Genomic DNA, 13,565 nt, shown 5'->3' with positions numbered 1-13,565 from the left:
AAAAGCTCTGGTGAACAGGTTTTGAAAAAAAACATTGAAGCAGCTGCAAATTGTATTTATATGATTATTCTCCTCGCCAAGAAAATAACGGTGCAACATTGTGTCCATTGTCTGTATGAAAATCCATTAATGGACCGAAAACAGAACATATCCGTCCTAAATATGCATGAAATATTTGTCACCGGACATTACGAAAGCAACATTCAATATGAACAAGCGGAACGACGACCTATTTTTTACTACTGCAAATCATCTCAACTATCTAGGGGTAGGGATTTCCAATTAACCTTAAAAAAAAAATGAAAATAAAGTATGGTTTTGGAGGGAATAGGCTATTTTAGTCATGGATATCAACGTGTTAACTTAATCTAGCACACACATGTATATGCCTGGTATTTATGATGAGCACCAAAATTCCTGTTGATGGTGAATAGAAATAAAATAATTTCTTAGACTTCTACAGTTCGGTATTTAAGCCTTTGCCAAAGTTTGGTACCCCTTTGACTGTTATTGATGTATAAATATGCAGCAGCGATTGGTCCAAATAAAGACGTTTAATATAATGCTTGTGTAGAATGTGAATTTTCCGAAGTGTATGACAAACGAAATGAGGACTGAAATAATCTATTCAAATTGATTTTTCGCTAAACAAATATCTCTAGCTACAAGAAATATTATCACTCCGTTATATGTATCACAGTCATGTCCACTATCTATTTGACTATTTCGCTTTTGATAGAATCATAACCATGAAATATACCGGTTACCGGGCCACGAGAAGTGATAACAAGAATAACAGAGTTGCTTACCCCTTCAACAAATCTTGAAGTACAGAATGTATTCATACAAGGTAAAATAAAAAAAAAATCATTTAAAATGCAAGACGTGGAATATTAAAGGAAACAGTTCTGTCTAGAATTATTTTATCTTTTTTCCCCAGCAATATATCGGGAGGTAAATTAAACCATCAAATTAAAATACTAGTATAATTGATACAATTTCAGCAATGTATCGGGAGTTAAATCAAACTATCAAATTCAAATATTATTGATACAGTTTCCATCCAGAGAATGTTGTTCTGCTATGATTCTCCTTGCTGAAGATTTTACCCTGGTGAGCATAATTATTTCTGACGTAAACTTCCATGCCTTCAGATACGTATTTGATGACAAAGCCTGTTGAGCATGCGTCATCTGATTTCGTTTTCGTGTCTGTATGCAATACTCCAATGACGGAATTGCTCCTCATTAATTCTGTGCCGTATTCTCCGTAATTAAAAGCACCGCCGTCAGTAGAACGTGAATCGACACAAAAGGTCCATGTGAACCCGTAAACACCGGATGAAGGTGCTGTAAACTTTCCTGTACTGGTATTATATCCTGCACCGTAATTTGCCTCTGTTCTGTCGAATTTAATGATGGCTCCGTCTGTCATAGATGTACTTTGTGAATTGGCACTGGCTTCAATAATATACGATGAAAATGCAACGTTGCAAGAACAACCTAATTATGAAAAAAATGATGTACACAAAATTATCCTATATCTACCACTTAAGAATCATTTTTTTTTTTTATATTTATTTGATTTTTTTATGTTTGAATATCCTGCAGGCCAAATGTTTATCTTTTGGCAAAACAATTGTAAAAATATATCTTTGTTTAATAATATTAACATAAGGACACACAATTTTTGACTCTACATTCAATAGCATAAAAGAAAAAGGTTGAAATAGACGTTTATTTGTATATGTATTTTATATATAGTAAATCGCTTAATAAACCAGTCTATGGAAAAAAAACACTTTGTACCAGTGAATTTGTTATAGTCTTAAACGCCGGAGATCGTTGATTCGATCCGTTTGACCAATTCAATCGAACATTTAATTTGAAAATGGTTGCTTCTCCGCTAAGTAGTTAGGAGGATAAGTATGAGCAAAATAGGATTTACATGCCATTGCTGGATAAATTGTATTTTTAAAGGATTTACTGTTTGAGGTATATCGCATGAAAAAAAGCTGAATTAAAATGATTCATATGAATTTCCTATTTCATTTAATTTCAAAAGATCTCGTCCTTAATATTTTTGAAATATCGCCTGCTGGAAATTTATCATTGATCAATTAGACTCACTACGTATACGAGCTTTGTTTTATTATTATGTTCTTGAGATTTTTTTGTACTATAAACTTGTGAACTAGGACGTAAAAAATCCAACTAAACAAGTTAGAATAATTCCAAGTATATTCATATGGCACAAACATGTTGCCGTCCTGACATCGCATATGCATGCAAGTTCGTTTCTGTGTGTCTTGTATTTTAGTGTTGTGTCGTTGTTCTCTCTTATATTTGATTGTTTCGCTCAGTTTTAGTTTGTAACCCGGATTTGTTTTTTCCTCAATCGATTTATGAATTTCGAACAGCGGTTTACTTCTGTTGCCTTTAAATCACGAAATCACAGAAACTTAAATTGATTTGTTGAAAGAGAAAGACAAACTACTCCCTGGCAGTCCCAGTTCCGATCCGCATACTATATACTAAATATACTAATGATGGAGTAAAGGAAAATAGTTCCGGAACGGAAACGATCAATGTACGGAGTTTTGGAGAACGAGAGAGAGAGAGGCAAATAAGTGTAACAAGAACTGTAGAAATATCGTCAATCTTTATAGTGAATCTATGAAAAAAAAGTTATTTAGCTTTAGCCCTGTCATAGTACCTGCCTCCGGAGAATTGTCTTAAACGCGGGAGGTCGTTAGTTCAAACACGCCCGAACTTTGAGAGAGCGAAAGAGGGAGAGAATGATATTTATAATTATATATTGAGTTAAACTTACCATAACCTCTGGTTATCAGCATCATCCCAATCAAAATGAAAAACGCTGTATTTAATGACATTTCCATTCTATGATCACTAAAATCCTATTCGTGTAAAGTAATTACTTTTCTGAATGAAGACAATAACAAAAACAAACGTACACTCATATTATAATGAATAAAATTATATTAATAATATTAATTATATTAACACATTTTCACATGTTCCCCCTTTGATCGACTTAAAGTCTTGTAAATGATAACAAAACACGTTATCAGCCACACACCATTTCGGAAACATGGTTTATCTAAGTGTAAACCAAGAGAAAATTTGATCATGTGCACGGACAAACGGCAAATTAAATAGCTATTTCACGATGAACGAAAAAATAAATAAAATATCTTTTCCGTTGCTTTTTCACCGATTTGTACGAATCATGGTTAAAAAAGTGATTTATATATACAGAATAAAACATGTGTCTGGGTATACTTAGTTGCAACTACTCTAACCTTGATCTGTTTGATAGAAAACATTAAAAACTTTAAAGCTTTATTATCATTATTTTCCCGTTCTCTCCCTTGGCGAAAGCTACACTCTGTTGGTTTAACGCTTCGAGACTACAATTCGATGAAAGATGAAATGCCTGGTACTTTATCTTTATTTAAGATAAAAACATACTTTTATCCATTGATCAATCAATCGTTAACGGATACAAAATATATATTTGTTGCAATGCTTTCAACACTTTACAAATAATTGTTTACAGGACATTTTAAAATTTATTCATAAATAGACTTGATGATTTGAAAAGATTGTTGTTTAATAGCTAAAAAAAAATTGCATTTCATCCTATTTACACAGATATGATTTTTATTGGTGCCACGGTGAATGTAAATTTTTCCACAAAAAAGTTGTTTATTGAAAACAACAACACTGATTTAAATCTATGAAACATTTGATTGGACGGCCAACCGAAATGTTTCCTTCGGCGATCTGATCTAACCGGAAAAGTGCATCTTAAATGAATGCACAATAGTTGATGAAGACAATAACAAGTTTACTATAAATTGACTCGTACCCATGTATTTTGTACCAGTGTTTTCTGGAGAGAAACAAATCAAAGCACCAAAGGCGCTGTAGGCAGTTAAGTAAAAAAAGCAGAGGCAAACTTGGCAGAAGTTAAGACGAATATTGTTGAAAAATTGGTGAAAATATTATCTCGGCTATTTCTTAAGTATTGAATTATGTTTGTACCCTAAAGTTTTCACTATCCAATCCTGCCACTTTCAAAAGTTATGTCCAATTATTTTTTTTAATATTTAATATTTGCGATTATGCACATACTGTACACTGTCACATGTAAGGGAAGAGTTAAAATTGTGCCTGTCCATATTGAGGACCCAGTAATTTGGTAATTGTTGCTGTATATCATATCCATTTTTATAATTGTTTTGTACATAAATCAGACTGCTGTAGTTTAATTGTTTTACATTTGTAATTACCTGGTCTTTTAAAGCTTACTATGCAGTATACATGTAGGTTTTGCTAATAGTTACAAGCTGCATGGAGGAATATTCTTATCAGATTAATAATTTCAATAATGGGGTCCAGCAGTGGTGTATGGTTTAATTTAACTATATTCTATAGTATGAATATGCCATATTAGCAGTTTTAGTTGCATCAGTTGGTGCACCTACATTGTATGCACAATCATTAAATCATAGCTGAAACTATCTGAAGTGGTGTAATTTTCTTGTAAGTTATATTACAATAAATGCTGATTTCCATTTCCATTCTCAATTTTATTGATGTTGTTATAATGGCCTAACATGATACAACATTTTTGAAGCCTGTATGGTTGCCTAACTATAATTGCTTACTTTCTTCATTTGAATTTTGGTGGATATATATATAGTTGTCTCATTATGATGCATTGACTATCATACCACATATTCTTATCTTTATAATAATTGTACATGTCTTATCTATAATCAGCTTTTAATACAGAGACATGTTTTGCCTATTTGTTATTTTGATAATTTGTTATTTTGATAATGCAAATAATACAATTAAAATAGAAATGCATTAACATGTAAAATATATTCAAAGACAATGATCCATGACTGATTGTACAGGACTGAACAATCCCTATGGAAATAAGATGTGCCAACACTTATACAACTGCTTAACAAATACCATTGACTTTTCATAAGTTGTCCCCTTTAAACAAACCTTAACACATAGATTACTGGTATCTTAAACTATCATAATTATAGTCAAAGTCAATAGATCATGCATATGACCGAGGGGTAAGGACCAAATACCCTCTATGGAACTGAAATGTACTAATGCTTCTTCACCTACATGGCAATCATCATTGACTTATGACGATTGGTTTCCCTCATAGTAAAATAATCAAAAGCTTTATGAAATTTCAAAGTAACGCAAGTTTCCTAGTAAAAAGAGAATAATTGAGGGGGCAGGGCCAAATATCCTCAATAGAAATTGAAAGAGACAAAGTTTATACAACTGCACACCAAATATCATTTACCATTCACTAGTGGTTCCTCAATAACTGACCTTATCAAAAACTAATACATGTAAACTAAGTTTTAGAGTCAATTAACCATGACAAAGGGGGTGGGGCTAAATATTCTGGTAATGAGATATACTTATGCTAACACAACTGCTTACCAAATATCATTGACCTCCCATAAACTAGACCTAATCACACAATCACAAACTACATTTTTGTAATACATTGTTGATGCTAACCATGCTGACAAAACAACACAACTATATATACATGTATGCCTCTCTTTTTGACTCTGTCATCTTTGGCAAGACAAAAATTCCAACAAATTTAATACAAATATTTTGTCCATCTGTTTTTAATATTTCTTTATTCTTAATTTCTTAAATAAATCAATGCTGCATTTACACATAATTCGATATCAATTTGAAACATTTAACATGTTTAATGTCTACTTCAATACACGTCAAAATCACTTCACTGTCCAAATGAGCTTAATTTTTAACTCAATTAATAATATTCATTTGTTGTAACTGCTGGCAAGTTTATAAATAATTCCTGTCAGAAAGCGGAATCAAAACTTGTTGTACTAGTTGACATGATTAGACCTTGCATTAACAATCTTCAAAATTGATCATATATGTAGATGTACATGTAGGTATATGTAAATATTTTCATAACATCATACATGTAGTAGTCTAGAGTTTCATTGTTGTTGTGGAACTATAGGGGTGAATAGACAATCCAGTTGCTACAGAGAACCATGTATTGTACATATACATGTACATGTATGCCTTGCCTCTTCTTGTATTAGCCATTACCAAAGATTGGAATCAAGCTGAAATAAAAACAAATACAAACAGGTATAATATTCATTATTGCTTTAAGATTTTTACATATACAATGTAGCATAAAGGCTTCATGTCACTTCCACTTGTATTTTTGTCCATCTGATGAGTTCACCTTTTTCAACTGATTTTTATAGTTTGTTCTCAAAATGTACTGTTATACCACTGTCCCAGGTTAGGGGAGGGTTGAGATCCCGCTAACATGTTTAACCCCGCCACATTATTTACGTATGTGCCTGTCCCAAGTCAGGAGCCTGTAATTCAGTGGTAATCGTTTGTTTATGTGTTACATATTGGTTTTTCGTTCATTTTTTTATATAAATAAGGCCGTTAGTTTTCTCGTTTGAATTGTTTTACATTGTCTTATTGGGGCCTTTTATGGATTACTATGGGGTATGAGCTTTGCTCATTGTTGAAGGCTGTACGGTGACCTATAGTTGTTAATGTCATTTTGGTCTCTTGTGGACAGTTGTCTCATTGGCAATCATACCACATCTTCTTTTTTATATATTCATGTCTAAAATCTTTATATATTAGTTTTGTCCGTGTTCATTGAGGCCCTTATAATTACATTTGTAATGCTTAAATTCTCTAGGGTCCCAAGTCAGGATCAACTGGCCTTTGTTAGTCTTGTATGATTTTCAATTATAGATACTTGTGTATAATTCTAACTTAAGTTTAGTATGACATGAAGTCCATAATCATTGAACTAGTAACTTTTGTTTAGGGGTCAATTGAAGCAAGCCTTCATGTTTGAGAGTTTCTCGCTGCATTGAAGACCATTTGGTGGCCTCCGGCTGTTCTCAGCTCTTTGGTCAGGTTGTTGTCTTTTTAGCACATTCCCCATTTTCATTCCAATTTTATTTGAAATTGTTATCTTGATCACGGATTCGCTGTCATCCATTGCCAATGTTATAATAAAATAATATATCTGTTCTATAAATAATTGATGTAGGAATTAAGAAAAAAACTGTTTGTAACTTGTTTAAAACGTAACTTCGTAACGCACAACGTTACCTTCTACAGGGCTTCTTTTCGTACCATGCGAGTTTTATTTCACAGTAATTTCATAGAAAAGTGGTTTACCAGTATCAAGTTGCTGAAGGAAACGAAAAGTTATGATTCTTGAAAACTTCACGAATGTTTAAATATGAAACCAGATGCTCTGCAGGGCGCAGCTTTATACGACCGCAGAGGTTGAACCCTGAACGGTTGGGGCAAGTATGGACACAACATTCAAGCTGGATTCAGCTCTAAATTTGGATTGTGATTAAATAGTTGACACAGCATAGGTTTCTGACACAGAATGAATGTGGTCTAATGAACTTAAAATATTTTTTTTGCCTTTGAGCAATTCACTATGCAGTTGAATATTAATCCTCTCAAAAAAACGTTTGAAGAATTTTTTTTTTTTATGAAATCTGAAATGAGACAAGTTTACCTTCCCCCCCCCCCCATTTTTTTCACATCCCCCTTTCCCTTTTTCCAAAACTGATCTCAATTCAAATGGAGTTTGCAACAATAACTACTCATTTAAATACATCATAAAATATTAAAATGTAAAATAAAGTGCTTGTTATCACTGAATGGTAAAGATTGTTTTAATTTATCAGTTGGTAGTAAAAGTGAATATACATTGCATATTGTATAAAACAATGATTTAAGTTGATTCAACTACTATTCCGCACAAAGAAAGATAACTCCAATTGAAAATTTCTTGCTATTGCACAATATTGTGCAATTAGATATTTCTTGCTATTGCGCAATACTGTGCAATTGAAAATATTTGCTATTACACAATACTGTGCAATTGAAGATTTCTTGCTATTGCTCAATATTGTGCAGTTGAAAATTTCTTGCTATTGCACAATACTGTGCAATTGAAGATTTCTTGCTATTGCTGAATACTGTGCAATTGAAAATTTCTTGCTATTGCACAATACTTAATATAATAATTTTGTATCCTGATTTGAATCAACTTGAAAACTGGGCCCATAATCAAAAATCTAAGTACATGTTTAGATTCAGCATATAAAAAAAGCCCAAGAATTCAATTTTTGTTAAAATCAAACTTAGTTTAATTTTGGACCCTTTGGACTATGTAGACCAATTTGAAAACAGGACCAAAAATTAAGAATCTACATACACAGTTAGATTTGGCATATCAAAGAACCCCAATTATTCAATTTTTGATGAAATCAAACAGTTTAATTTTGGACCCTGATTTGGACCAACTTGAAAACAGGGCCAATAATCAAAAATCTAAGTACATTTTTAGATTCAGCATATCAAAGAACCCTAAGGATTCAATTTTTGTTAAAATCAAACTAAGTTTAATTTTGGACTCTTTGGACGTTAATGTAGACCTATTTGAAAACGGGACCAAAAATTAAAAATCTACATACACAGTTAGATTCGGCATATCAAAGAACCCCAATTATTCAATTATTGATGAAATCAAACAAAGTTCAATTTTGGACCCTTTGGGCCCCTTATTCCTAAACTGTTGGGACCAAAACTCCCAAAATCAAACCCAACCTTCTTTTTATGGTCATAAACCTTGTGTTTAAATTTCATAGATTTCTATTTACTTATACTAAAGTTATGGTGCGAAAACCAAGAATAATGCTTATTTGGGCCCCTTTTTGGCCCCTAATTCCCAAACTGTTGGGACCTCAAATCCCAAAATCAATCCCAACTTTCCTTTTGTGGTCACAAACCTTGTGTTTAAATTTCATTGATTTCTTTTTACTTATACTAAAGTTATTGTGCGAAAACCAAGAATAATGCTCATTTGGGACCTTTTTTGGCCCCTAATTCCTAAACTGTTGGAACCAAAACTCCCAAAATCAATCCCAACCTTCCTTTTGTGGTCATAAACCTTGTGTCAATATTTCATAGATTTCTATTCGCTTAAACTAAAGTTATAGTGCGAAAACCAAGAAAATGCTTATTTGGGCCCTTTTTGGCCCCTAATTCCTAAAATGTTGGGACCAAAACTCCCAAAATCAATCCCAACCTTCCTTTTGTGGTCATAAACCTTGTGTTAAAATTTCATAGATTTCTATTCACTTTTACTAAAGTTAGAGTGCGAAAACTAAAAGTATTCGGACGACGACGACGACGACGCAGACGACGACGCCAACATCATACCAATATACGACCAAAAAATTTTCAATTTTTGCGGTCGTATAAAAATCACAAAAAGAAACATCGAAAAATGATGTGTTTTCATTTCCGGAAAATGAAAAGTGTTTGTAAATCCAAATCAATTACGGCTTGGGAAGCGTCACAAATCTCGTACTTAATATTTTACAATTATATGCGACTTTTGAAGTGAAATAATGCTGTCCTTTAGCAAATTAATAATATAGTAGTAATCTTAATATTGTTTGAAGCGCCTTTGGCTATATCAAAGCACATGTAGCAGTCTGTAACACCAAAGCCTAACTAAAACACGATAAAGGAAACCATTTAGAAATGACCTTGACATCGACAAAATCTATAAATACGTATTCAAATGAGGTCCCGATTGAAATTGCAAAGGTCCTGATCGAGTATAATGTTTGGGGGTTTTCACGATATATAGCAAGTACGGAGATACACGATGACAAATAATAATAACATCCGCTTGCATTAAATAATTAAATCAAATACATATCTTCATACAATGTAGAAATAAAATAATCAAGTATTCTTACAAATTCAAGACTTATACAGAGAGGAAGTAAGACAATGGTTAAATATTTACCTTTATTAGGGTGGAATCCACCAAATTCAACGGCGTCACTGATTAAAAATAGCCGCAAAATTATATCCATGCGCCATTTGGCAAATTTTAATGCCTTCGTTTAAACATTTTCGACAATGAAATTATTCTTACAATAGTTCACTTACATCTTCATCAAAAGCACAGACGATAAAAAGCTATGCTTAACTTTTTAATTAGCACTTTTTCAAATGGGGAACATCAATTGTTTTTGGAAAATCGACGATCATTTAAGGTAATCTTCCTTATATTTATTGTTTTTCATACCAAAAAGTGTGAAAAAAATGTCTAATTAGTTATAAAGAATCTACCAGACCTGCCAGATCAGAGCAATTGCACTTTTTCAAAAATTCCCAGGGGGGAACCAAAATCCAGGGTGCTCGCATAAGGCAGCTTAACTGCCTAACAAAGACGTAAGTAAAAAATATGTTTGTTTTATTATATATTATATGATACTTAAATATATGTATTTGTATCTTTAATAAGAAAGGATTTAAGAAATGATCATTTAGATTTTTACAGTATTACTAAACAAATTTCGATAAGCCATGATATTTTTCAAATTTAACAAATAACAAAATTACGCGTACCAAAATGGTGTGTGGCTGATAACGTGTTTTGTTATCATTTACAAGACTTTAAGTCGATCAAAGGGGGAAAATGTGAAAATTTGTAAATATAATAAATATTATTAATATAATTTTATTCATCATAATATGAGTGTACGTTTGTTTTTGTTATTGTTTTCATTCAGAAAAGTAATTACTTTACACGAATAGGATTTTAGTGATCATAGAATGGAATTGTCATTAAATACAGCGTTTTTCATTTTGATTGGGATGATGCTGATAACCAGAGGTTAGGGTAAGTTTAACTCAATATATAATTATAAATATCATTCTCTCCCTCTTTCGCACTCTCAAAGTTCGGGCGTGTTTGAACTAACGACCTCCCGCGTTTAAGACAATTCTCCGGAGGCAGGTACTATGACAGGGCTAAAGCTAAATAACTTTTTTTTCATAGATTCACTATAAAGATTGACGATATTTCTACAGTTCTTGTTACACTTATTTGCCTCTCTCTCTCTCGTTCTCCAAAACTCCGTACATTGATCGTTTCCGTTCCGGAACTATTTTCCTTTACTCCATCATTAGTATATAGTATGCGGATCAGAACTGGGACTGCCAGGGAGTTTGTCTTTCTCCTTCAACAAATCAATTTAAGTTTCTGTGATTTCGTGATTTAAAGGCAACAGAAGTAAACCGCTGTTCGAAATTCATAAATCGATTGAGGAAAAAACAAATCCGGGTTACAAACTAAAACTGAGCGAAACACATCAAATATAAGAGAGAACAACGACACAACACTAAAATACAACACACACAGAAACGAACTTGCATGCATATGCGATGTCATGACGGCAACATGTTTGTGCCATATGAATATACTTGGAATTATTCTAACTTGTTTAGTTGGATTTTTTACGTCCTAGTTCACAAGTTTATAGTACAAAAAAATCTCAAGAACATAATAATAAAACAAAGCTCGTATACGTAGTGAGTCTAATTGATCAATGATAAATTTCCGGCAGGCGATATTTCAAAAATATTAAGGAAGAGATCTTTTGAAATTAAATGAAATATGAAATTCATATGAATCATTTTAATTCAGCTTTTTTTCATGCGATATACCTCAAACAGTAAATCCTTTAAAAATACAATTTATCCAGCAATGGCATGTAAATCCTATTTTGCTCATACTTATCCTCCTAACTTCTTAGCGGAGAAGCAACCATTTTCAAATTAAATGTTCGATTGAATTGGTCAAACGGATCGAATCAACGATCTCCGGCGTTTAAGACTATAACAAATTCACTGGTACAAAGTGGTTTTTTTTCATAGACTGGTTTATTAAGCGATTTACTATATATAAAATACATATACAAATAAACGTCTATTTCAACCTTTTTCTTTTATGCTATTCAATGTAGAGTCAAAAATTGTGTGTCCTTATGTTAATATTATTAAAAAAAGATATATTTTTACAATTGTTTTGCCAAAAGATGAACATTTGGCCTGCAGGATATTCAAACATAAAAAAATCCAATAAATATAAAAAAATTATTCTTAAGTGGTAAATATAGGATAATTTTGTGTACATCATTTTTTTTTCATAATTAGGTTGTTCTTGCAACGTTGCATTTTCATCGTATATTACTGAAGCCAGTGCCAATTCACAAAGTACATCTATGACAGACGGAGCCATCATTAAATTCGACAGAACAGAGGCAAATTACGGTGCAGGATATAGTACCAGTACAGGAAAGTTTACAGCACCTTCATCCGGTGTTTACGGGATCACATGGACCTTTTGTGTCGATTCACGTTCTACTGACGGCGGTGCTTTGAATTACGGAGAATACGGCACAGAATTAATGAGGAGCAATTCCGTCATTGGAGTATTGCATACAGACACGGAAACGAAATTAGATGACGCATGCTCAACAGGGTTTGTCATCAAATACGTATCTGAAGGCATGGAAGTTTACGTCAGAAATAATTATGCTCACCAGGGTAAAATCTTGAGCAAGGAGAATCATAGCAGAACAACATTCTCTGGATGGAAACTGTATCAATAATATTTGAATTTGATAGTTTGATTTAACTCCCGATACATTGCTGAAATTGTATCAATTATACTAGTATTTTAATTTGATGGTTTAATTTACCTCCCGATATATTGCTGGGGAAAAAAGATAAAATAATTCTAGACAGAACTGTTTCCTTTAATATTCCACGTCTTGCATTTTAAATGAACATTTTTTTATTTTACCTTGTCTAGGCTAAATTTACTTGCATGAATAAATTCTGTACTTCAAGATTTGTTGTTCATATTGCCAAACCCAAACGTCATTTCTCCAAAGTCAGTTCCAAAGCATTAAATCCAAGTTAAAAAAACAAATATGTATGTTTTACAATTATATCTGCATTAACTCTAAACGAAATAAAATCATGGTTGAAGGGGTAAGCAACTCTGTTATTCTTGTTATCACTTCTCGTGGCCCGGTAACCGGTATATTTCATGGTTATGATTCTGTCAAAAGCGAAATAGTCAAATAGATAGTGGACATGACTGTGATACATATAACGGAGTGATAATATTTCTTGTAACTAGAGATATTTGTTTAGCGAACAATCAATTTGAATAGATTATTTCAGTCCTCATTTCGTTTGTCATACACTTCGGAAAATTCACATTCTACACAAGCTTTATATTAAACGTCTTTATTTGGACCAATCGCTGCTGCATATTTATACATCAATAACAGTCAAAGGGGTACCAAACTTTGGCAAAGGCTTAAATACCGAACTGTAGAAGTCTAAGAAATTATTTTATTTCTATTCACCATCAACAGGAATTTTGGTGCTCATCATAAATACCAGGCATATACATGTGTGTGCTAGATTAAGTTGACACGTTGATATCCATGACTAAAATAGCCTTTTTGTAATCTTATACCCTCCAAAACCATACTTTATTTTCATTTGTTTAAGGTTAATTGGAAATCCCTACCCCAAGATAGTTGAGATGATTTGCAGTAG

At 32.5% G+C, this 13,565-nt stretch overlaps 1 long non-coding RNA gene across 1 annotated transcript; it reads right to left on the bottom strand.

Moving 5' to 3' along the window:
- Positions 1-5,701: 5,701 nt before the first annotated feature.
- On the bottom strand, positions 5,702-7,359 carry LOC143078240 (uncharacterized). Its single transcript, XR_012979127.1, has 2 exons — positions 7,212-7,359; positions 5,702-6,184 (listed from the first exon to the last, which is right to left on the bottom strand). It is a non-coding gene; the product is annotated as an uncharacterized LOC143078240 (long non-coding RNA).
- Between the last annotated feature and the right edge of the window lie 6,206 nt (positions 7,360-13,565).

The sequence above is a fragment of the Mytilus galloprovincialis genome, chromosome 6, assembly GCF_965363235.1.
Source record: "Mytilus galloprovincialis chromosome 6, xbMytGall1.hap1.1, whole genome shotgun sequence".
In the NCBI taxonomy this organism is placed as follows: domain Eukaryota; kingdom Metazoa; phylum Mollusca; class Bivalvia; order Mytilida; family Mytilidae; genus Mytilus; species Mytilus galloprovincialis.
The sequence above is the reverse complement of the archived record's forward strand: the minus strand, read 5'-3'. Positions and strand labels throughout refer to the sequence as shown.